The sequence below is a fragment of the Meleagris gallopavo genome, chromosome 1 (genome assembly GCF_905368555.1).
Source record: "Meleagris gallopavo chromosome 1, MGAL_WU_HG_1.1, whole genome shotgun sequence".
Taxonomy (NCBI): Eukaryota; Metazoa; Chordata; class Aves; order Galliformes; family Phasianidae; genus Meleagris; species Meleagris gallopavo.
In genome coordinates, this window is record NC_139404.1 from 84,073,264 (window position 1) to 84,097,559 (window position 24,296).

At 42.2% G+C, this 24,296-nt stretch overlaps 1 long non-coding RNA gene across 1 annotated transcript; it reads left to right on the forward strand.

Annotated features, from left to right (window-relative positions):
- Positions 1-271: 271 nt before the first annotated feature.
- Positions 272-22,393, forward strand: LOC146545473 (uncharacterized). Its single transcript, XR_014887142.1, has 3 exons — positions 272-3,497; positions 15,853-15,949; positions 18,767-22,393. It is a non-coding gene; the product is annotated as an uncharacterized LOC146545473 (long non-coding RNA).
- Positions 22,394-24,296: the final 1,903 nt, after the last annotated feature.

A 24,296-nucleotide genomic window follows, 5' to 3' on the forward strand; every position in this document is an offset into this window, starting at 1 on the left:
ATCTGTTCTCTCGCACTGGTTTCAGTCTGTACTGAAACCACAAAACTCAGATTAGACTCTTCAAAAGCCTTACCAGGCTTCAGGAACTCCTGAAGCAAATCTGGGCCCGTTTTCATGCAAATCCAAATACCTTTTATGGTTTCGTTTCAACTTGACATTTTGATTTTGAGATTTTGAGTTGCTCAGACCCTAGGGCTTTGTGTGAAACCCAAAGGGCATGAACTTACATGAACTAAAATGGAAAAACATTCAGATGAGCCCACTGAAGACTGAAACTATGTTCCCACAACTGTGCTTAATAAACCGCTCTGTTTTTTTCTTAATTAGAGAAGTGACAGCTTCTGTTCCACAGCTTGAAGTGCACAGCAACGCATAGTTTTCTTTTTATATACACTGGATATTAATTAGACATCTCTGTAAATCATGGACTATTCATACCCTTCCAAGTGGGAAGTTGGTAAAGGCAGTACCTTTTCCAACTCAGTGTGACCTGAGCAGCAAAAAACAATGTTTTTCCTTCTTCAGGTGCACTAGCACAGGGGTTACAGAGTGCTTCTCATCATGGTGGGTCACCCACTCTGCCACTTCCAGGAAAGCTGCAGCTCCTCCTCCACCTTCACACAGCCAAAAGCAGCACCAGCCAGTGCAGCCCCAGCCATGATAGGGAAGTCCTGGTTCTGTTCTAGGTAAACACTTAAAGCATCATTTCTGTTTCTCCTGGCACTGGCCTGGTGGTCTCTGCTGACCCTGTACTGAATCCCTGATGTGGCCACGTCACCATCTCCAGCCCCAGCAGCTCTGGGGACATGTGCTGCTGGCAGCAAGTGACTGCACTTGGGCATTTGTAGCTTGGTGCCATCTCTGCTTGCTCTTCTGCCCTCACTGCCTGCCTTGCCAAGGGCCAGGAGATCATGGGGATTACCCCCACAGACAGAATGGGAATGGAAGGAGAGGGTAGGAGGAGGAGATACTGTCTGACTCGAGTACAGGATAGGGAGCAGTGTGTGATCCAAGGAAGCTTTAACAAACTGTTGGGACTTGGTTATCATGATAATAGATAGTTGTGTCCAAACTCAAGCTTGTCTATTCCCAAGAGTGAGTCTACACACAAAATTGCAAGGTCCTAGCATGACAAAATATTTTAGAAGTTATGAATGCGCTTAGGGAGTTATTCCTGAGACCTTCTCTGCAAGTCTGCATAATTGGTTTTTTCCACTTTTTTCCACCCTCTTTTACCTTATCTTGTGAATCTCATCCATCCATGAAGACTTGAAGTCTGGCTGTCTAAAGAAACCCCCACAGAGGAGAGCTGGCAGCTCTTGGCACCCCAGCATTCTGTTCAGTCGTTTCATTAGACCCAGTGTGCAGCACTGGAAAGTCCATTCTGAGTTTTGCAGTGTATGGCACTTATTCCCCACCCACGCCCAATGGCAGTAGGCTTTTGAAATATTGCTTAACGTTTGTAAAAGTTGTGATATTGTGATGAACCTCTCTTTCTTTGTGATGAACCTTTCTTTCATTTTCTCCATACTTCAGATTGCTTTCTTTGATGGACTGGGCAAAGACATTCTCTCTGCAGAGGAAGCAAAATTAGAGAGCAAGCCTCAGTGGCTGTCCTTGCTGTAGGGCTTGACTTCCTTTCTGTCCCTGAGGTTTCAAACATGAGAGACCATGGTAGATATTCTATCCAATGGAACATCTGGCAGCGGTGGGCTCTTAAATACATGTATGTTTAAGCCCTAATGGCACAGCGGTTCTCAAGGCCTAGAAGAGAACTCCCACAGCCTGTGACACTTCCAGATACAGATGGCAGCTTATGGTGTTTTGGGACCATGTTCATCTTCAGAGGCTACAGACTAAGGAGAGTGATAAGACTACTGCAGAACCATCACTGTGAAGGGTCATGTTCAGCCCCTGGTTTTCTCCATTTTAAGAAAGTGTGCAGGTGGAAGTAAAGATCTGCCAGTTCAAAGGTTGACTTTGATTTTGTATGTTTGTGTGCATAAATGAAGCAAGCCAATCCACACCTAGGAAAATGAAGCCTTTTGAAATGAAGCTTTCAAAACCATCAGTTAAAACTTTTTATGTTAATTAAAAGATTAATATAATTGATTTAAAGAGCATGCACATCGTGGCATCCTATTAGGGATGTGCTATCTACAGTTTATATTTGGTTTACTCACTGCAAATACCATATGTGTAGTGAAACAAAAAGGGTGAGGTTAACCATGAGTGGAGAGAAGCAAGTTGTCCTTGTTTAGTTATCTTGTGGTAAAAAAAACAAAACAACTTTATCTCCATTAGGATTTTACTATGAGCTTGCTAACGCTCAGTAACTAACTTGTTTTTGTGTTCTCTTTCACTCCTCCCCCACCAACATTTTCCGCGTGAGAGGCTTCATTTCAATTACCTGATTTCCACAATCGCAATTTCAGCACACTTAGTTATTGCTGAGACATTTTGCACATATGGCTGCTGAGAGACTCCACAACTCAGTGACTTTCTTGAGGAGACATGAGAAAAGAAGCTGGAAATCAAATTTGGGCATTCCCACTTGAGTGACTTGCTTAGAAGTTTTTTTGTTTTTTTTTTTCTTTTTTTTTCTGTTTAATCACTCTGAGGCTCTTTACATCGGTCCAACTTGTTAGTAAATCCACCAGACCATTCTTTAGGCTGTCCTCACTCTAACACCGAAATTTACAGAGTTCTCTGCCAAATCAACAATTTTTTAGATGAAGTTAAAAAGAAATCAGTCTTCCACGGTGGGCATTAGTGAGTTGTGTCTCTACAGTAACTGAACTCTGAACAGAACTGACTGTAGCCTGCCTTTCCTTTTAAAACATTTACAAACCCTTCATAAAGGTTGGGGACAGGTAGGTCTGTCTTGCTTTTAACTTTCTGACAGTCATATTGAAAAGAAAGGGCTTCCTTGAGAATATTTGCTGGTATCTCATTCCTATTTCTATGTTAACCTCCTGTACTGAAAATGTGTTCTCCAAGAACTTTTTGTCTATGAGAAAGCATACTAAGAATTTATTGAATGATCACTGACTCCTTATTGCTCAAAGCTTTCTATAGGGAAGAAGGCCATTAAACTTGACTAATCTTCCTTTTACAAATATCATCGTTTTAATCAAAGTTGCAATGCTTCCTGGAAGCTTAGTGAAGAATCAAAGCCCTTCTGAACAGCTGTGACATAAAAATGGTGAGTAGCAGAAACTATGAGGATTTCAGGCATATGTGATTGTCATTAACAACATCATAACCATCATCATTGCCAGAGCTCAGAGAGTTAAAACACTCCAATAGGAATTCTGTCCAGGATTTTTGAACTTCTTGCTCTAGAATCATTTTGCAGAAGTTGGATTTGTACATGTAGCAATAAGAAGAGATTATTTGATTTTTTCTTTAACCAAACTGATGGTGCTTCCCTAAAGGTTCCACAGATACAGTGTGCAGAGATTTTATTGTGGAAAACTTGCAAATGGCAGCTTTGGGTGAGTGAGCCTTAAGGTTTTCTTTATGTGTCTGATCTCTATGAGATTAAAACTTCTTAAACCACTAGTAATGTTTCCTGGCTTCTCTTCCCAGCCAAATCACATGGATGCTTTTCACTGTGGTGTTTAAAAAAAAATGATTAGAAAAGTTGTTTCAAGAGATGTGTAATTAAAACACCATCCGATCATTTTTCATTTGCAAGAATGGCTGTAAAAACGTGGAAAACAGTGCAACTTTGCTCAGCTTAAAGTGTTTTGATTTTTTTTTGAAGCATTTTATTATCATCTGGCTAGGGCTCAGAATATGCTTGATAATGACAGATATTTTGTATAATGAGAAGGCTGTTAGACCTCAGAATGACAAGTCAGAGTTGATTCTGTTGTCAAGTCATCCACATCACTCCCACGACAAAGGGAAACGCTGCGTAGGGCTGTTTCAAGAAGACGTTCATCATGAGTGATGAATGTGGCTCCAGTGTTTCTTTCTGCCAATTTAGTGTTGATTAAGAGCTGAAAACAAAATCCAAGCACCCATCTTAAAAAAGAATACACCGTTTATACTCTTGGTTCATTGTAACATAGTTCTGAGAGGCAAAACCTTGTCTTTTGAGGACTTCAGTGATCTCAAAACCATGATATAGCTCCAAGTGACATTTTGTCCACAGTAAAGACCAAACAATTTACTTTTCAACAGTTCTTTTAGTTGTGAGCAGTCTCAGAGCTGAAGACATATTTGCATTTGTAGGCCAAGATTCTCTTGATTCTCAAAGAGTCAGTTGGGAAGTCAGATCCAGACGTTGGAAAGCAGAGGGAGTGTTTAGATCTGAAATAAACACTCATTTGCGCACAGTGGTACAGCTTCTGTTCAACATTTTGTTATGATTTTGTTGTTTGTGTTTGCAACAAGAGGCCAGAGTTGTTTGTTTGTCATGAATAATGTGCACATCCTGTGACTGTTTATTGTAGCTGGCCTATCTGTATTCTCTGAGCAAATCAGAAGCAGCTGGAAAATAATAAACCACAGAAACAGTTGTTAGGGTAAGAGATGGAAATCTAATGCTTTCGGAAATGGAAAATGAAAACCTTCAGCCAGCAATGGAAAGCATGCATAAGCTGAAACAGGAAAGAACATTCAGATTCACATCAAGTTGACAAAAACTGCTTGAGATACTTACTAAGTCTTTTTTCTCCCCTCACTCCCAATCTGAGTACATTGGTTTTCACCTACTGATGAGTAAGCAAAGAAGTGGAGCTCCATTACCTTTATGTGGTGGATACCCAGGTCTCTCTACCTTCCAAGAGCTGTGCTGTGTAGACTTGGTCTTTTGTTTCAGTGCAAATGCTATAACAGATTTTAAAACCTATATTGATGGTGCAGACTTATCATAGACATAATTTTCTGAGAAACTTTTTAAATTTTAATATTCAGTAGTGTGTGCATTTTTTTTCACCTAATATTAGCAATTCTGGCTCAGATTTCCAGACACTATTTTTATAGGGAATGGGTGGGGAGAAGAGAGAATTCATATGGTTCTTGAATTCTGAGACTGATTGTTGTGCTGCAGCTTCCAGGCGAGATGTGTGATGGTTTCAGTCTGAGGTAGGCTCCCACCCTTAGTTGCATTCCCTCTATCATCCACTCACCTTTCAGAAACTGCAAAGCTTGGTGTGCTACTCTCAGCATCTCCTGGGATGGGGTCTTAACCAGTGATTAGGGATTTTTGCAGCTGGCACGGTGTATGGCAGTCACTCAGCCTCCTCCAAAACCTTTTCCATGGTAACCTTTTTCTGGACAAGACTGTCTTTTCCCAGGAGTACCTGCCCAGGTCTGCCCTTCTCTAGACTGACGCTATATCTGACAGGCCTGAAGAGCAGCAAACTGGAAATTACTGTTTTAATAAGTGCCCCTCTGTAGTTTTTGTTACACTTCCTGTCAGAAAGCATTTCTCCTTCTTCCCACGGCTTGCTTCTTCTTTTCACTAAAATGATCAAGCTCCATGTGATGTTCATACTGTTGGGTGTATTCCTTCTCAAATGTGTCTTGGCATCCATCTTGCTAAGTTCTTGGTCACCTGAAGCAAGAAACAGAGTTCTCTAATTGTGGAGCAAACCTATCCTTTATTGCTGTGGGGCTATGCAAAGCCATGGCAGTGCACCCTCAGCAGCGGCTGCTGCCAACCCAACCTACCTGCTGAACAGAAACATGCATATAGTGTGTGTGCAACCAGGTTGTGACCCACTTCTCTGTAACCCACTTCAGGAGTGACCACTTCTGAAAGTGGAAAGTGGACAAAACTTTGGTTGCCTACAGCTCTGTGCCTTGTGGTTTACTTTGCTGGTGCCAAAGACAGAGCAGACAACAACTGACGTGGTTTCTGTGCTTGAGAGACATCATGAAAACCTGTGTGAACCTCTGTGTCATTTCCCTTGGTGGTGGCTGCCTCTCTCCCTCCTGTTGCCAGCTGATGCCTTGAGAAACTTCTAGGAAATTGCTGTCTTTGAAATTTCTGTATTGGTGAAATGTGGCTCAGTGTGAGAATGGGGCACTGGGAGGATAATTACATGAAGCAACTCAGAGAAAACTAATGGTAGTGTAAGCCTCTTTTCCTTAGGAAACTGAAAAAAATGGGCTAAATGCTATAGATAACTATGTATTATTTTCCTCTGCATAGGCTCTCTCCATTTATAACAGCACCCAATTCTGTCTCTATCAGCATACGTGGCATTTTTAAGTTGCTAATCTGAAATTTCTCAATGAGGATAGAGTCCTGGGGTACACTTTCAGAGAGAAGGCTGCCACCAACTGATTTGCAAGGAGGGGAGACGTGTCAGCCTCACAAATTAGTGCAGAAAGTCCTCTTGTCAGCATCCTACAGCAAGGCCACCCAAGTGCGAGGTGGATGGACAGGGACAGAACATCCTTAATACTAGGCTTGTGTGAAATTGAAATTGCTTCACAGGGTGCTCAGAAACTCCTATGCAGGCAGGCACAAAGAGAAGTAGCTGCCCCTAGCAGGTCAGACTTTGCTTGCTTGTATGTTCAGCCAGTTTTCTTTCAGGCAAATGCCTGTATTTGTGTGTGGCAGCAAGCATTTATTTCCCTAGTCACTGAGTGCTGTTATCTGTTGATTACTATTCATATTTTTCCTTTTGGAGTGTTTCAGTCACAGGTTACAAAAGCAGATATAATGCGAGCATGCAAAACAACTTTAATAAATTATAAACAGCAGAACAAAACTATTTGCAATGAACTTGGGCTAAAAGCTGTTTTGACATCCATCTGGTCAAAGAAGCTGAAAGCCACACATTCTTGGGAATCAAGGCTGTCTCACTAATGAACAACAGACTTCAAAATATTTGCAAATCTATTTCATTTCACTCTTCTCAACAACTCATTTCAAAAGTCTCTATGGCCCTGCTTTATAGAATATCTATGACCCTAACTTGATGAGCACATTTGAGAATCCAGATGCACGTGGCTTAGGAGCTGATGACATATAATTTAGTACAAGAACCATATTGGTGCATTTCTTGTGGCTTTGTCCCATAGCCAGAAAGCCTAGGGCTCATGTAACTGTGCTTTTCCCACCATAACTGCTTCTACACCAGCAGTTTAACTGTACTGGTACACATACAGTACTAGCAAAACCCTGTATGGCTCTCAGCAGCGGCCATCTCACTTTTAGACAGGAGCCAGAAGTTCCTTTGAGTGAGGCTGGAATATTAGAATCACTTGAACCTGCAGCTTTCAAACTGTGGTTGTCTGTACTGCAGGTCCTGCAGCACTGTGTTTGACAACTGGAGACAGGAAAATAGATAAGCAAAGTATTTTCAGCTGGGAAATAGGCTTACCAACTTAATTTCTTGTTTCAAGAGAAATACAGGGCTATTCTCATTTCTCTGTCTTAGGAGATAGAAGTTCAGAGAAGAACAGAGTGGTACCTTCTCATAGAAAAAAAAATACATTCTATTGCTCAGGTTTGCCTATCCTCGTGAGTATTTGTGTTGAAGAGAACTGTTCACATTCTTACATTCAAAACTCTGGCTAGATTACTAGACTGCACACAACATGATGTTAAAAAGATTTTCTTTGCTTTCAGTGACCCATGAAGACTTTCTTGCCAATATATTACATCTACTAAATTGCCATCAGCACTGAAAACCAGCAGCACCTGGTGGGTAGGAAACGTGTACATTTTGTAGTTCAATAGTTTTAACATCTTTTGCAGTGTTTTGATTGTGAAGGGATAACCTTTTGCTTTCATGAGGTGGTTGCCCAGGGTGCTAGACTTTATATAAAGGCCACTTCAGCCAGGATTAGTGTGAGTTAGAAAAACGGTAGGCTAGAAAAAGAAGGGGGGCTTGCCATAAATTAAGTTGTTTTTCTTGTAAACTAACTAACTAACTAAATAAATAAAAGGTTGAGGCAGTTGGGATCTCAGCAATGCCTATCAGATATGACTCCTTTGATATACATGGAACAGTGCTAATCCAGCTGAGGATCAGATACAGGGGTCTTTCTTCAATGCAACAATAATCCCATTATTTGATGCTGCTGATTCCTGTATTGTGGCCTAAACTCCTGTCAGATATTTAATTCTAGGAATATCTTCTCATTGTGGTTCTTTTCCTGTAATCTGTTCCCTTTTAATGGGGGATAATGGTGTAGACTAAATACTTTTGTGCTTATTATAATCGTCTGTGTGCACCATTAAGAACTCATAGTGGTTGATTTGGTTTTTTAGCTTTGCGTAATTCACGTCTGATTTCTTTTCCTCATATGAAAGCTGAAGTGGATATTAGCTGGAGCACAGCAAAAAAGAAATACTTGGGTATTACCTAGGGAAATGAATGACATTGCAAAACTCCTTGTAGTTATGACTGGAACTGAATATCTTTGGTTTTCCCAGTTTTGTTTCCTTTGAGAAAAGAAAAAAGAAAACCAAAAACAACAGCAACTTTCATTCACATTGCCATGAGTTGCATCAAGCATAAAGCCACAAATGTTAACCGTGTTATTTATTTATTTGTTTGTTTGTTTTCACAGAGAAGAATAATATCAGCTGATTTGGGGGAAAGCTGTTGGAAAAGACTCTGACCCTCTTTTTTCATTTCTCTGTGAATTCTCTAAATTCAGGCCAGAACAAAAAAAGCACTGTTTGTTCCCAGGCTAATAAAAATCTCCGGAGAGCCACTGATCTTTAATACATCCTGGTGGAAGCAAATGCAGTTAAGTAGCTTAAAATATGAATCCCCCAAAAGATGAACAGGAGGAATTTTTACTGGCACTGGTGCACCTAGGTAGAAAGAAGCTTCGATTTGTTAATAAGTACAAGGATGCCCAACGTCACCACAATGACACTGAGCTGGAAGGGAAGTTAGTGACAAACCTGGCTTACCAGGTGAGGGCTCTTCTGTGTAAAGGCAGGTACTGTACACTTCTACAGGCATTCTTTAATTAAATATATAGCTTTGGTTACCTGTGCTCCAGAGGGATTAATTAATTAAACTGCAATAGGCGCTACTCAGAATAGAATAATGGCATTTCTTCCTGAGAAAGACTCATGAAAAGACACTGGTTTTGGAAACAGAGAAATTAAAATTGGAATGAGATATGATGGCTCTTTATAAAAGTGTTTTGGGGAACAGGAAAAGGACAAAAACTGTGGAAGCAGAAGAGGTATTTAATTTAAATGACGCTACTGGCACAAACCCAATTGGCTAGAAATGGGTCATGAGGAAGTTTAGGCTTCAAACTAGTAAAACCATTCAAAGAATGAAGTTCTGGATCAGTCTCTCAGGCAGTGTTATGAGGGGAAGGACCTGAATCGTTTTTTTTTTTTTTAAACAAAACGTACTGAGTTACTGATATGATTGTGAGGAGGAAAATTCTTAGTGACAGACAATAAGACATCCTCAGATAACCATGTGCTAGCAAGTCCAAAGGGATTGGAAAGGTGACTGACTTTTCTCATTCTCCATTATTAAACCCATGCCTGGGTGCCTCTGCAGATGGGATAAGAGGATAGGGAGAAAACCTTTTCCCTGCTCCATCCTGGAAGTTGAAGTTGAAGTAAAAATCTGGGACTGTTCGAATGACTGGTGGAGGGATGGAACACTCTCTTTTTGTGTTTGGGTTAACTAGTCCTGTGATTTAGAACTGAGAAAGAAATTTTCTACCAGCCAAGAGAGCAATAAGAGAGCAATGCTGACTTCTTTCCTCTGTCCCACTGGAATAAGGCACAGTCCACTTTCAAGACCTGCGTGGGAGTTTGTCATGATAGCCCTCTTCTACCATGAGTAGGGAGAAAGAGGCAGGGAGTTCTTCATTTGACCTAATTAACACATTTCCTTAAGGATTAGGTGAAGAGTGCCCCAGAATTGCATAGCCCTCTTTGTTACCCATTAATATGCTGAGGTGGATAGTTACAAAACAGAAGAATCCTTTCATCATGGGGAGTGTATGGCAAGGGGAAAATGGTTTTGGTTTTTTGTTTTGTTTTGTTTTTTTTTTCCCCCAGAATAGATGCTCTGATGACTTTTCCCAGGGAAACAAGCATTTAAGATATGAGGAATTAAGTTCTTAAAATTATCAGTTTCCTTGACTATCAAAAACTGCCATCAGCTACGAACTCATCAGTCTCTGACTTTGATGGGCATCAGGGAAGACTTTACTATCAACCTTTATGGAAGGAGTGCTGAGCTAACATGAAAGCAGTTTTGTGTGTGTGAGTCTACATGTGGCTAGCACTGTAAAACAAGACAACAATACTTGCAGCTTTCCTGAGATACGCTGATTTACATTGTGATAAGCTGCCCAGTTAATTCAGGGACTTTTTACAGCACTTTCTTTATTTGATTATGATGATCTTATGTATGTTTGTGTGTGTGTATGTGACCTGCATGTGTAAGCATTTATTATGAGACAGCAAGAGGAAATGCATTTTGTTTGCCATTTAAAAGGGATTTATTTATTTTTTTCTCATAGAATATGATCTTGCTTTGCAAGCATTTTTCTTGTAAGAATGCACGCTGGAAATGTTTATACTTTGCTTCCAAAAATAAGCTACCAAGAATGTAGTATAAAAATCTTTAACTTCTGGTGCAGTAAAAGTTTCTGATATATCAGAGATGCAAGAGTGTGTTTTGACATCACTGAAGTTGAAAGTTAGTAGAAACAAGGAGATAACTTATATCTCAACTATAGCAATGAGACAGAATTGTGAACTGAAGCAATCTGGAAATCTCCCAAGGTTCTTTTATTACCTCTTTGCATTCATCTCCTATCTTTTCTGGAATAAGAGTAAGGTGTATTGTGAGAAAGCCAGCAGGAAATGGCCTCTGTCAACAATTAGCTTAGAAATGAATTAATGAATCTGAGGTGCAAAATAGCACATCACTGCCTTCTTTTAGATTTGGAGGCAGGATGGCAAATATGAAGTAATCTCCTGAGTGGCACCATGGCTCATGTAGGCTAGTGCTGGAGATATTGCTTTTGACAAGCTCTAAAGGTATTCTTACCTACCAGAAAGAGTTTCCTTATTTTAGTATTCTTATTTTGTTTTCTTTAATATAGCCTGCCAAAGTAGGAAGGAAATACCTACTTTCATAAACAAAGTACATCCGTGAGTGAAATCCATCCTTAAGCTGCTCATGTGTCAGTCACCTGCCCGGAAAAAATGACGTTTGGTGTGGCTGACTGACAGACCCATCCACGGTGTCTGAATGTGTTTGAGCTGGGTCATGATGGGTTCAGCCTGGAGAAGGGTGGGTGGAGAAGGACAAAAGCAAAGTTTCAGTCTTAGCTCAACTGATACGTTAAATCAAAAGTTCAGCCTTGATTTGAAGCCACTGGTTACAGTTGTGGTTGCTAGAATGATTGTTTAGCCCCTAAAATTAGAAGGTAGGATTAAATTGTGTGGACTTCAGCCTGTCAGCAGACTATCAGGGAGTTGTGGTCTGTGTGCTGTCCATATCCAGTGCATGAGGGACCATCTACTTATGTCAGCAGCTGCTGCAGCTGCAATTGGGAGATTACTTAGGAGGATGCAGGGAAGGCTCCTATGCAGGCCTGCTGCCTGGGATATTTCTCCCTATGAAAATCTGAGCTCCAGTGACACACTGGTGGAAAAGGGGAGTCTAGGCTTAAATCAGAGCTATGGGAGGGTTCTGCAGCCAGACCAAATACTGCTTAGAAGTGAGAGTAGAATGGCAGTGCTCTTTAGGGGAGCAATTAGGCTGCCTCGGAGCTGTTAGCATGATGAAGTTACTTTATGCCTTTGCTGGAGCTTTACAGTCCAATCTAGGAGTTAAATTGCAGAGGAAGCATTGCAGTGAAGTGTTATAACAACAGTGAAGATTTCAGTTTGACACCAACCTCTCTCTGTCATTTTCCACAAAATCCTATAAGCTTTCAACTTACACCTATAATCATGTCAAACTGATTTCTCTGTGTTGATCACTGTTGAAACAACTCAGACATTGTGCAACAACCTGGGTGTGTGTGAACTGAAGTGCTCTGAGCTCCTGAAGCAAAGTGCAGAGGAAAGGAAGGTGTTTTGGTGTGCCTGTGAGAGGCCCACCATACTAACTGCTCACAGGGGCTGGGCCATGACTGAGGGTGGTGGGCAAGCTGCCTCTATGGCTGCCCTTAGTGGAGGCTCTAGTCTGTCCCTGACATGACCAAAGTCACTGTGTTGCAACCTGCTGGCCTTGGATTTCAATTAATTGCAGCTGCTATAAAAGGTACAGCCTTCCTTTTTTTGCTTACAGCTGTTGGCAAGTGAAACAAGTTTCTATTTCTAACTGTTTTCACGCACTTCCCTGCCCAAGGCTTTCTTATGTTTGTGGAACATGCAGACTGGACAGTGGTGATAAGTTACTGCTATTTTTGTCTGTGACTTTTCACCTTCCTTACTACCAAGACATTACACAGCATGCTTGTGAACTAAAGAGCTCAAAGGAATAAATCACCCTAGCGTCTCTCTGTGTTATCTCGTATGCCAGGTAAATCAATAGATACTGGCTTTGCAATCCAGCTCAGCCATAATGGTTTGCTTTAAAAAAAAAAAACACCTAGAAGGTAACTACAGCTTGTCTAGAGCACGTTGGTTGTAGGGGGCTAGAATCTGTCCCAGTGGGCTGTAGTGTCTGCAGAGCCAAGGGGACACAGCTCACTTGTGACTGGGCAGCATCTCTCCCAGTCTCTCTGCTCGTACTTGCAGCCAGCCTGCAGAAAACTTTTTTGCACGACATGCCCTGATGTAAGAGATATGGAAAGTGTTGAGTCAGAGCTGCGTTCAGTCTCGTAGACTGATGGTATCTAGTGCCCCAATGAGCCACTTTTACACTCCTCAGGTGCATTTCAGATTGATAAAAGGGAAAAGGGAGAACTCTGCTTTGTCAGAGGCATGCTCAGTGGTAAAGGTGTGGTAAGGGTGGTGAGAGAAGACAGCATGCTTGATTAGTGCAAACCCACCTAGTGACTGGCCATATGCTTCCTGAAGCACCGCAAGTGCCTGAGCTGGGGCACTGGTGCCAGCCTTTCCAGTCATGTGTGCCCCGCTTCCTGTGCGTGGTCATATGCAGATATGTGGGAGGGCTGTGGGTGCTCACACAACCCTTGCAGGGCTGTGTCATTGGGTCTGCAAGTTCCAGTGTGTCTCTAATGGTTGGCTCCCATATCTGCTATAGCTCCTCCTCATCACACACTTGGGGTGAGGAAGCAGGTCCTTGGCCAGAGTTTCTGGACATGCTTGCAGCCAACTCTGTTGGTCTAATTGCGGTGGTTCAGAACAGACACTGGGGCTACAAAGATGGTGAAGGGTCTGGAGGGCAAGGTGCATGAGGAGCAACTGAAGTCCCATGGCGTGTTCAGCGCAGAGCAGAGGAGCTGAGGGGAGGCCTGATGGCGGCTGCAGCTCCTCACAGGGAGCGGAGGGGCAGCACTGAGCTCTGCTCTGTGTGACAGCGACAGGGCCCGAGGGAACGGCATGGAGCTGTGTCAGGGGAGGGGCAGTTGAGGGTTAGGGACAGGGTCTGCACCAGAGGGCAGTGGGCATGGAACAGGCTGCCCAGGCTCCCCTAGTGCTGGAGTTCAAGAAGTATCTGGAAAGTTCTCACAGACATACGGTGTGATTTTTTGGTGGTCCTTTGTGAAGCCAGGAGTTGGACTCTATGATCCTTGTGGGTCCTTTCCAGCTCAGGATATTCTATGATTCTGTGATCACCACAGAGTCCATATTTCCTACTGTCACATAAAAGTGACCTTTCTGTTCATTTTAGGTGTGAAAGATGCTGTTTCAACACAATATTTGTATTGTTTGTTTTAAATGCACTTTTGTAAAGCTGTAGTTTCCCTTTTGAATCATTGGGTGGATAGCATTTATGATTTATTATTTTGGCTAACAAAAACCTTTATTGCAGTCAGGCACCAGTAACAAGGAGCTTACTCAGGGCATGATTGGACCTGTGACTGAAATAATGTAAGTTACAATGTTTGGTAGTGATAAACACAACAAACCAAAGACAACAGAGAACTAAAGAAATAGAAGGTCTCAGCTAGAATCCAGATTGCATCTCAGACAGTGCCTTCACTTTCAGACCCTTTTCTATTTTCTCCTTTGGTGCTGACTTGATGCAAGTTATTTCTGTGAGGAGAGAGCGAAAAGGCAGATCTGTGCCTGCTCCCTCTTCAGTACTTAAACACTTTGAGCCAACAGGATGACTGCTTCCACCTCCTGCCTCATGCTGGGAAAGGCAGCAGGAACAGTGTTGTAATGAAGATGCAGGACAGTATGGGGTGAGGAGGCTGGGTAGCAGTGTTTTGTGAGGGCTGGAGGTCAGGAGGTGCTGAAACCAACCACTTTCCCCCCAAGTGAGTCTCTCTTGTTATTTGTGGAGAATGGGCTGAAAGAAAGGCTGGGGATTGTGCCTGCATGGCTGCCCCTTGGAAGCACACGTGCTCCAGCACATCTCTATCAGCCTTCTGCTCTGTGCCATGCTAGCTTTATACTCATCTTGCGCATCTGTATTTCATGGTCCCTTCAGGATTTTGTGCAACATGGTCCCTCTGCAGAGCGTTTTGAAAGATTGGGGTGCATGATTACCATCCAGTCTCTTTAAAAAATAAGCAGTTATGCTGGCATGAAAAAGATGTTGGTGAGATACTCACAAACTGCACTTTGCCCTCTTGTAATGATATTTCCTTGTTTATGCATATTTGGTTGACTGTCTGGTATCAGTGGCTGTGCCTCACAGCATGCCTATTAGCAGCTCCCGTTCACACTGGTGGCATTCAATCAGGAAGCAGAAGTGGCAGCAGGCAATTTAGATAATCAGGTCACAACATGAATTGTTAGTATGCCATTCAAAAAATGTATGCGCAAACCAGAGGCCAAAATGTTTTTCACCTGGTTTATTGTTAGTTTGTGTTTATGAATAGTGATTACGGAGCAAAAGACTTCTTAGTCAGACCAGATCAATAAAAAAGGAGTAATGTGCAAACTTTTCTATCTCAAATAATAAAAACAAGGGTTACAGAGCATTTTAAAATATCTTCTTCCCTAGCGAGTCTCAGTCTGTGGTATGGTGATCTGTGACAGTGCAGACAGCAGACATAAGAAGGTGATTTGTGAAAGGGCCAGAACATTTAGAAAATCTGGACAAAAAGCACAGTGAAAAATACACTGCTTCTCATCTGAGCAGGCAGATGATGAAACAGGAAGTGGAGAATTAGAGCAAGGATGACCACTGAAACTGGACCCAGTTTTATTTGGCTTTAAAAGAAAGTACTGTATATTGGTGTGCAAGATGCTCTAATGAGATATTTGCTTTCACAAAGTTTAGGAAAGCCTTTGTGTTTGAAAAAAGTGGTAAATGGTGAATGTACTCTTTCAACTTCAGTAAGAATCATAGAATTATAGAATGGCTTTGGTTGGAACAGAACATAAAGCCCACTCAGTTCCAGCCCTTGATGGATTGCCACTCACCAGTTCAGGCTACCCAGGGCCCCATTCAACCTGGCCTTGAGCACCTCCTGGTATGGGGCACCATAGCTTCTCTGGGCAGCCTGTACCATTGCCTCTCCACTCTCTGAGTAAAGAGTTTCTTCCTAATATCTAACCTAAAATCTGCCCCGTCACTGCTGCCTCCTTCTCCTGAGGAAGCACAGCTGGCCCATTTGGCACCCACTGTCCCACTTCTAAAGAAACAGCAAAGTTTCCTAGAGGCTTATTAGCAAATAGACAGAAGAGTGTAGCAAGAGGATAGAGAATCCAGAAATGCTTAGCTTCATATGTCATTCAAGATAATGCTTTTTTCTCTAAAATTAGAGGCTGCTCCTTGGTTTTTGCAGGAGGTGAGTCAGCCACCTCAAGCTGTATCCTGTTTTTCTGGGATCAACAATTCCAGGTCCACTGACTCCAACAGAAGCAGAATCCAGCTCTAAGAAAGTAGGTAACATGTTTCTTGATAATACACATTTATAACCCAAATAACACAAGCCTTCTAGTCCATGATTAACTATTATTCAAGTCTTCTCCAATCTCTGGGGCTTCATATTAATGATTGGAGTTATCAGTGTGGCTTAGGGAAGTCTGCTAGCAGCAATTAAGCATGGACACGTGCTCTGCCACACACACACACTTATTGAACTGACAGGGCTTAGCATCATGATGATAAATACTGAAACAATCAGCTATGACGAAGTAGTTTTTATATCTTTCTTAAGAAATAAACAGGGCTTCCAGGCACTGAGTGTCATATCAGATGTAGAAAACAAAGGTACTTGTGACTAAAGCTCATGTCCACTAACTGGAAAGCATTAATAGCCAGCCACACCTGAAAACTGGTTGGATAATAACACACATAAATAATTACCCACTGATTCTCATACACTTCTGGCAAGTATCAAAGGTCTTGTGATTTTTGCTATTTTTGTTAACACCGCCAAGTATAATACAATTAAGAAAATCTGGACTCTCATTAAAAAGAAATTAAGCTCCTGGTGCTTAGAAGTGCTTCAAAGCAGTTATCTCTTAAGAGTCAAAACCAAAGTCATGTGAAGCCTGACCATGCAAAAACACATATGTTCAAGTCAATCTCAAATATGCATATGTTCAAATCAGTTTTAAGGTTTTAGAAGATAAATTGTGAATTTGCATGTGTGTTGGCGTTGAACTACTGGATTATTGCAGCATCCTGAGATATACACTCATCGCTGACAAAGCCCAGAACTAACACAGACATAAGTGAGAAAGTATACAACCTGCCAAAAAACAAAGCCAGAAATCTTTATAAGAATAGTGCATTTGCAGGAAAACTACACTAAAAACTATAATACTGAGAGGCCAGCTGTGCTCCCACTAATTCTGGGAAATCCTAGGCGTGAGTAGAAGGATGTGAGGAAAAAATAACCAAGCCCACAATGCACTGGTTGTTTAGGAGTTGTGAGTCAGCATGAAAAATAATAGTAATGAGTACAAGCACAGAAGCACAAGTGTGGCACAAGACTGCTAAATCCACTCAAATTTCAGTTTTGGTGCTAGTAAGGGCTTGTGCTTGCCCAGATAATATGAAACTCTACTACCAACTGCAGAACTAGTTATAGTTTTCCAGCATTTTTCAGTACTACTTCTTACATAACGTCCTCTCACTTCTCTAAAACCAGCTGGTAGGACAGACCTCTGCCTGCTGCGCCGTTCTCCTCCCAGCAGCATCTGTCACTCACGATGTGGAAGCCAAAGGCACACTGGCTGGTAGCTCCATGCTGTGCCCCAGGCAGAACAGCCGTTGGTCCCAGCACCCAGCCCCAGGCAAATCTCCCCTTGTACAGCCCAGCTGGTGACATCTGGAAACCTGCGGAAAGCCTAGGAATGGGAAGCATACAAAAGTTTACAAAAAGCCAAGGACGCTTTGATTTCACTTCCAGCACGAATTTCTTAAGTTCATCTCAAACACTGCTGCAGTCATTAGAAACACAGCAGCAACTCCCTGTTGGGTCTTGTCTGCATTCCCAGGCACAAACTGGAGAAGGAGAGTGCTGCCCACTGAAGTTGCTGTATGGCCCTCAGATGTTTATTTGTCCAAACTGTTTATTTTTTACCATAAACTTTCAAGGAGAATCAATCAACCAACACACCACACCGCTTTGGTACTATTAGTACTTTCTCCCGATGTTTTTTCAGTCTTTTGTGAAAAGCCATAACAAGGGGAGCTCTTCCCTGGGATTCTGCTTTCCTGCAGCTGTCCTGTGCTCTAAAATTTCCTTCAAGTATTTCACTATTCCCAACTGCACACTCCTTTGCTTCACAACACTGATCATTTTCCAGTGAATCATGACTTCAGCAAACAACTTGCTGAACTACAAGTTTAGTTATTTGGGGAGAAGGGAATTACTCTTCTTTAGAGGTAATCTTTCAGGCCCCCAAGCATTTCCAAGTTCTATCTTTTGGGTCTGCACAGAGAACTACGGTTATCAGCAGTTTCAGGTTATCTGGATCAGTGGAAGTGGAATAACCAAGACAAAGCAGAAAAACAGATAATGCCACCCCTAAACACAATAAGTTTACAATAGCAAAAAAAAAAAGAAAAAAAAAAAAAAAAGATGTTGGAAGTGCAGACCATGAACAGTCACATTGCTGCCAGGGCAATCTCAGGCATGAGCAAACACTAGCAATAGCACTGCAGCTGCACATCCAGGAGTCAGGAAACTCATGGTGGATGCAGAAACCTCCCTCATTTTGGGAAATCAAGTGCAACATGCCCCATTCTTACTCCAGGAGGGAGCCAGTTCACCTAGAGCAAGGACAAAAGAGGTGGTGAGGCACTGGCAGAAGCTGCCCGGAGATGCTGTGGATGCCCCATCACTGGATGCATTCAAGGCCAAGTTGGATAGGGCCCTGGGCAGTCTGATCTAGTGTTGGCAACTCTGCTTTCATGGCAGGGGGGTTGGAATTTGATGATCTGTAAGGTGCCTTCCAACCTAAGCCATTGAAGGTCAACAGCACTGTATACAGTAAGAACTGGTGGGCCCTGCCACCATGTTATGCTGTACTTGTAGCACTGTCCATATGTTCTAGATGGTGCTTTGCCAGTGTCCCAAGGTAAAGAAGCAGCTCAGCAGGAGCAGGGCTAATGCCTTAATCCCAGCTGTGGCTGGAAGATGCAGCAGAAAAAAATACAGCAGGATCACCACTCCCACATCCCTGTTTATTTTCAACACCAGTAACATGATGGTCAAAGTTTGTTTTCATTTAATTTCTCCACAGCGCTGACAGCTCCTACTGCAGGGTGAAGTAAAAGGGTGTTTCCAAGCTGCTGGCTCAGTCCCCTCCAGGCCGATGTCGCATGCTGACTGCCACGTCCTCTGCCAAGCACAGCCGGGAATCACGGTTCAGCCCAGTGGGCAGCTGTGGGGCATCTGTGCTACCTGCTGAACTCTTCCTTGGCTCCAATTCTCAGCCTAATGTAGGGAAAAGGGGTGCCTTGTACATCCGAGGACCAACAGCATGCACAATGCTTAGCCCCCAGCAATGCTTTTCCCACACATAGAGCAGAGACGGGATTCAGCTAAAAAACCTCACAGGGTCTGGGACTAACCCCTGCCAAAGTTTGTTGGCTCCAAGAAGGCACCAGCTGTGTTTTATCCAACACCAGCTGCAAACAGACTTCAGCAGTGAGCATCAGACTTAATTACCAGTTGGCAAATCCTACATACACAGTCCCATGCTAGGAGAAGGATGTGTAGGACAATTATGTTGTCAGTATGTCTTAGTAATAAAGGCAGCAAAACCCAGGGAAAGGAATTATACTAGTAAGCTAGTGCTTCTGAAAAAAATGTTGGCAGTCTGACCCTGTGAGAAGGGTTTCAATACATGAATGTTTTTCGAGACATAAATGAAGAAAACATGTTAGTGGTCTCATTGCCACAGAAACAATAAACTCTGAACGCTCCCAGATTTTAAGGAAGCTAGAATATGGCTTGAGATTTTATGACTCAGACTCTTTATTCCACCCTCAAACCCAAAATGAATAAACAGCACTTGCAGTTGCTATGCAAGATGGTGCATTTCCCTCACACATCGCAGATAAAATCCACATGCTCAGAGTTTGGGAAATTCATGGTTAAGGGCAGTGTCATTGCAGTACTGGTCATAACTTCATAGCATTTCAGTAAATTCAGAGAAACAATTTTCTAAGCCAAACATTGCATTCATGATTCCGGTGTATGGGTTAATAAATAGCTTCTGACATTTTATTATGTTCTGAATTGGTTAGAGTAGATGGTTGCTGCATACCAGTAACAACATATTTATAAACATTTGCATCAAGTTACCAAAATGACTTCATTGTAGTCTGGGTTGTTTTTTTTAAAGAGGATTAAATAAATGGAAATACATCACTTTCCATTGCTGGTGGCAATGAGAAGCACTGCAAACAAATAAACAAAGTGTCTACTCTAACAAACTAACAAAACTGAGAAAAATCTTAGTCCAACAAATTCAAACCTATTCTTTTAAATTTCTGAAGATATCTACACTAAAATCATGGTTGATTTTTTTAGTTGGGCTTGTTTTGTTTTCTTTTAAACCATCCTGTCACTTAGACAATTTTGGAGCCATTGTTTATCTCCTGGTGGAGTCAAATCAGCTGTGAACCTTCCAGTACTTGAAGGGAAGCTCATAAGCAGGAGGAAGACCAACTTTTTCACACAGTCTGATAGTGATAGGACAAGGGGGAATGGCTTTAAACTGAAACAGGAGAGTCATCTCTGAATGAGACTCACCTGGGCTTTGAAGCCCTTCCCATGTAAAGGCATGGAAAGGAGGTGCCTTCTTTTTACTCTTTTGTCTTGAGGTGCAGAAAAGAGCCAGGAAGGTATGATGTCTCTTTGGCTGTAAAAGCAGGAAATGACAAAAACAATGACGCCCAAAGGTACAGTTTTTCCTAGTTTCTTCAAGCATTCTCCAGAAAACAAGTGCCTTCTTTTGTACTGTTCCTTTTTTTTTTTTTTTTTAATTTTAACTGCATGTGATAATTCAGTGGGGTTATGTTTAATTTTTCTGTGTCTTTGGAGATTGTTTGTGCTAACTTAACTACGGTTTCTTTAATGCCCTTGTTTTCTCTAAGATATCCATGAAGTAGTAAGTGAATTTATATCAGTGTAATCTCTAGAGAAATAATTGCTAATTAATTTGAGGTGCATCTACTGTTTGCCTGTTCCTACTAAACTGGCAGTAGCTACGAAGAGAGATAACTGCTATCACTAGGCAATTACAATTTTTTTTGCTGACAAGAATTCCTCTTTTGAGATGTGTTTTTGAGCCTGGGAAGTTTTTTCTCTGTGGAAAAGAGGATGCTTTTAAAACCAACTTAATGTGTGATATGATCCTAAGGAATGGATAAGCCCAGAGAGGTCGTGGATGCCCCATCTCTGGAGACATCCAAGGTCAGGCTAGACAGGTTCTAAGCAACCTGAGTTAGCTGTAGGTGTCCCTGTTCATTGCAAAGAATTGAACCAGATAACCATTAAATATCCCTTTCAACTCAAACAATTCTGTTCCATGAAGGTAGTGCATCTCTGTAGCTGTGTCTCAAGGCAGCGAGTTGCACTGATCATTCTGCATGAATGGGACTGATTCCCCCAAATCCCTATGACTTGCAGGTTTGCTAGGCCCACTGACTTCCAAGTGTGTCTTTCAGGTCTTGGAATTGATTATCTGTAGGAGATAAACCTGTTTGCTGAATGTCACTTGGCTTAGATCTATGAGGAAACTCTGCCTCTTTTGTGAGCAGAAGGTGATTGATTTGGCTTCCATTTACCCTTTCACCCAGTACATGCAGCCTTGGTACATAGGATTTGTGACTGTTTAAGAAAGCAACTTTTGATGCCTGATCTTACTGAGGTTCCTGCTCCTTCCCCTCTCTCAGGTACTCTCCTTTGCTTTCCAGTGTAAGCTCTTCTGCTGCTGTTTTCTTGCCTGAGGCTTTGTACATTATCCTATGAGTATGATCTCAGTCTAAAATCCAAACTAAGGCATAAACACAACAGAAAGCAGCAGAACTGTTTGTTTTGCTTGCGTTGTCTGTTTCTGGAGAAATTACCACTGTGTTTAGCACTTTGTTTAAATTGCTGAGGTGTTCCCATGTCTTTGAAGGGTTACTCTATACTTGCTTGTGGCATGCTTCTCCTAATCACCTCTGTTTATTGCTGACACATACTTGGCTTGTTTCACCTGTCTGTGATCTGGAGATGGAGGCAGGAGGAGGAAGCATGCTGATTTCCCAACCTAGGACCAGAGGTAGCAGTGCAGAGAGTCCTGGCTGTGTGTGGCAGTGACATACTGGTGGGCTAATGAATTGAGGGGAGGAGGGCTAACAACTGCACTCCTGTTAAAGCCCTTCCTGGCAGTAACAAGGCACTGAAAACAAGGTCTGCATATGTATGTACACTGCTGTCTGGCAGTCCAGGATGCTTTGGTCTGAGATGCACTGGTGCCCTGTGCCAGTGCTGGAAATGATGTTCATCCCATGGTAGGCTCCTGAAGCCAGCATGAACAAGTTGGCTTTGCTCTTCTGGAGGCTTCTCAATTTCTGTTCTCCTCCTTCCACCTTCACAGAATCCAGGGTGGAAGCTGTTTGCACCATTCCCGACCGATACTCATGAAACAGCCGTCCTGGTGCAGGCAGGAGCCCTTGAAGAGCTGGGGCAAGCCTGAGGCATTGAAATGAGAACGTGTGTTGTTGCAACACCTCTTACACTGCTGTGGTTTCTGTTCTCGCACTCCTCCCATCCTCTCTGACTAATGCTGTAGGAACGTGACAAGCCAAACTCTGTGGGTTATTGTTTAAATTTCTTCCCTTGACTCTTTGAAAATAAGAAGCTAAAAAGAGGCACACGACATTCTGGCCTCCAAAATAAGGTAGTACTGTGCTGCTGGAGGATTTTTAAAAATGAGTCATGGTCTGGGTCTTGTTAGAGGGAACTTCTTACCAGAGAGTGAATGCTCAGCTCCTTTGACCTTGTGTCCCCCTACAATATATTCAGGAGAACAGCAAAAACAGTTTGCTCCCAAAAGCTTCATCTGTGAATTTAAGATATCTTATTCAAGCGGACAGGAAAATAAAAATAAAAAAGAAAACAATTGTGTTGTTCATGATGCTAAAAACAAAAATGCAAATAACACAGTAGTGGAAGCTTTCTTGAGGGAGATGGTGGGGAGAATTGCCATTCATGCTGTGCTCATCTTGGTGGTAATAGCTTTTCAAAATTATCTAGTCTTAGCCTGATTTGTTACTAAACTCTCAGAGTGACAATGCAAAATGCTACTGTGGGATTTCGTCCTGCCCCACCACTGACTGATCAGAGATGAAATCAAGTGAAGGCTGGGATTTCAAGCTCCAAAATGCATTTTTATGCTTCAGTAATCCCTTCTACTTTAAATATTTGTCTTCTGTAGCTTTGCTGTAATCTTTTCTTGCCTCATTCAACATAATCATTGAAGTAATGATGCTAAATTAGTTGCGATTCTGTAACTTGCAGCAGATTTTGTTCCCAAATGTGGTGCTGTGTCAGCACTGCAGAAAAGCTGTTTGCACACTGCACGGTTGGAATTTCTTCACTGACTTTTTCTTCCTTTTTTTTTTTTTTTCTTTTTAATTAATAGCACAAGTTGGGATGCTTTCTAAAACTAATGAAAGTAATTATGATTGTAAGGTTTCCAGCTCAAGAGGGCAAAGGACAAAAACCTGCCACTGAGTGGAGTTGTTAATTAACAACTAGTTATTGAGCTATTTCCAATTTATGACTTAATCTATCGTGACTTTCAGTAAATCATCCTTGCTGATTATATACGTGCCCACTGTGTAACCATGCAGTATTTACAGGCAAAAAACCACAAGAACTCAGCAACTACAAATTAGTAGGGCATGCTCACAATCTGGATCAGATCAGAAAATATTTTCAGCAAGAATGAGTGCTGAATTCTAGAATTCTATTAAAAAGAAGAGGGACTGAGTGTAGTGCTGGAGATGGATGGCTGAAGGGCATCTCTGTGATTGGGTCAGAAATCAGATGCATGCCTAGAGATGTTTCTTGCCTCTCCCTGTGAAGTAGTATTGTCTGTAACTGAGCTGCAGGTTGGGGTGAGGACTGTAGAGCTGTTGTTTTGCTGGATCAACTAGGAACCACTGTGCTGGGCAGGATGGGAGCTCTTCTGTGAAACCCCAGGAGTCTTACAGTTGTGGCCACTTGTCTATTTTTATTTTGAAGCAGTGCCGTGCAGTTTGAATAAGAGACTGGACCTGAGAGCGATTTGGAGAGCATCTGCTTCCCAACTAGCTTTCAGACCTTAATCTATATCCAACCTTCATAAGTTAGGCATTACAGGTGCTTGTGTTCCCTTCTGCAGGAGGGGGAACAAGAAGGGAGAAAGACAAGTACAGAAGGTGAGCATGGAGTCAGGAAGGTGAAGACCAAATTGTTGGAAAAAGTCCTGTTCACCCTCTGGTAGCTCAAACTTTTTTTGTACAAGAGTGAGCCCCACAGTGCATGGGTTTTGACTTAGCCATATTTTAATAATAAATACAGTTTCAGTATGAGAGGCTGAAACATCATTAGAAATTTCTGCTAACTAGATAGTGGCTGCTTTATGAGAGTTCTGACCTCAGGTAGGATCCTTCAGGAGGAAGATCTCCCTATGGCTCTGATCACCCCTATTCCTCCCATCCTCATGGTGATTTGCCATCACTAATAACCTCATCACCTGCCCGTGAGGCATTGTCTTCACCTTAAGGATT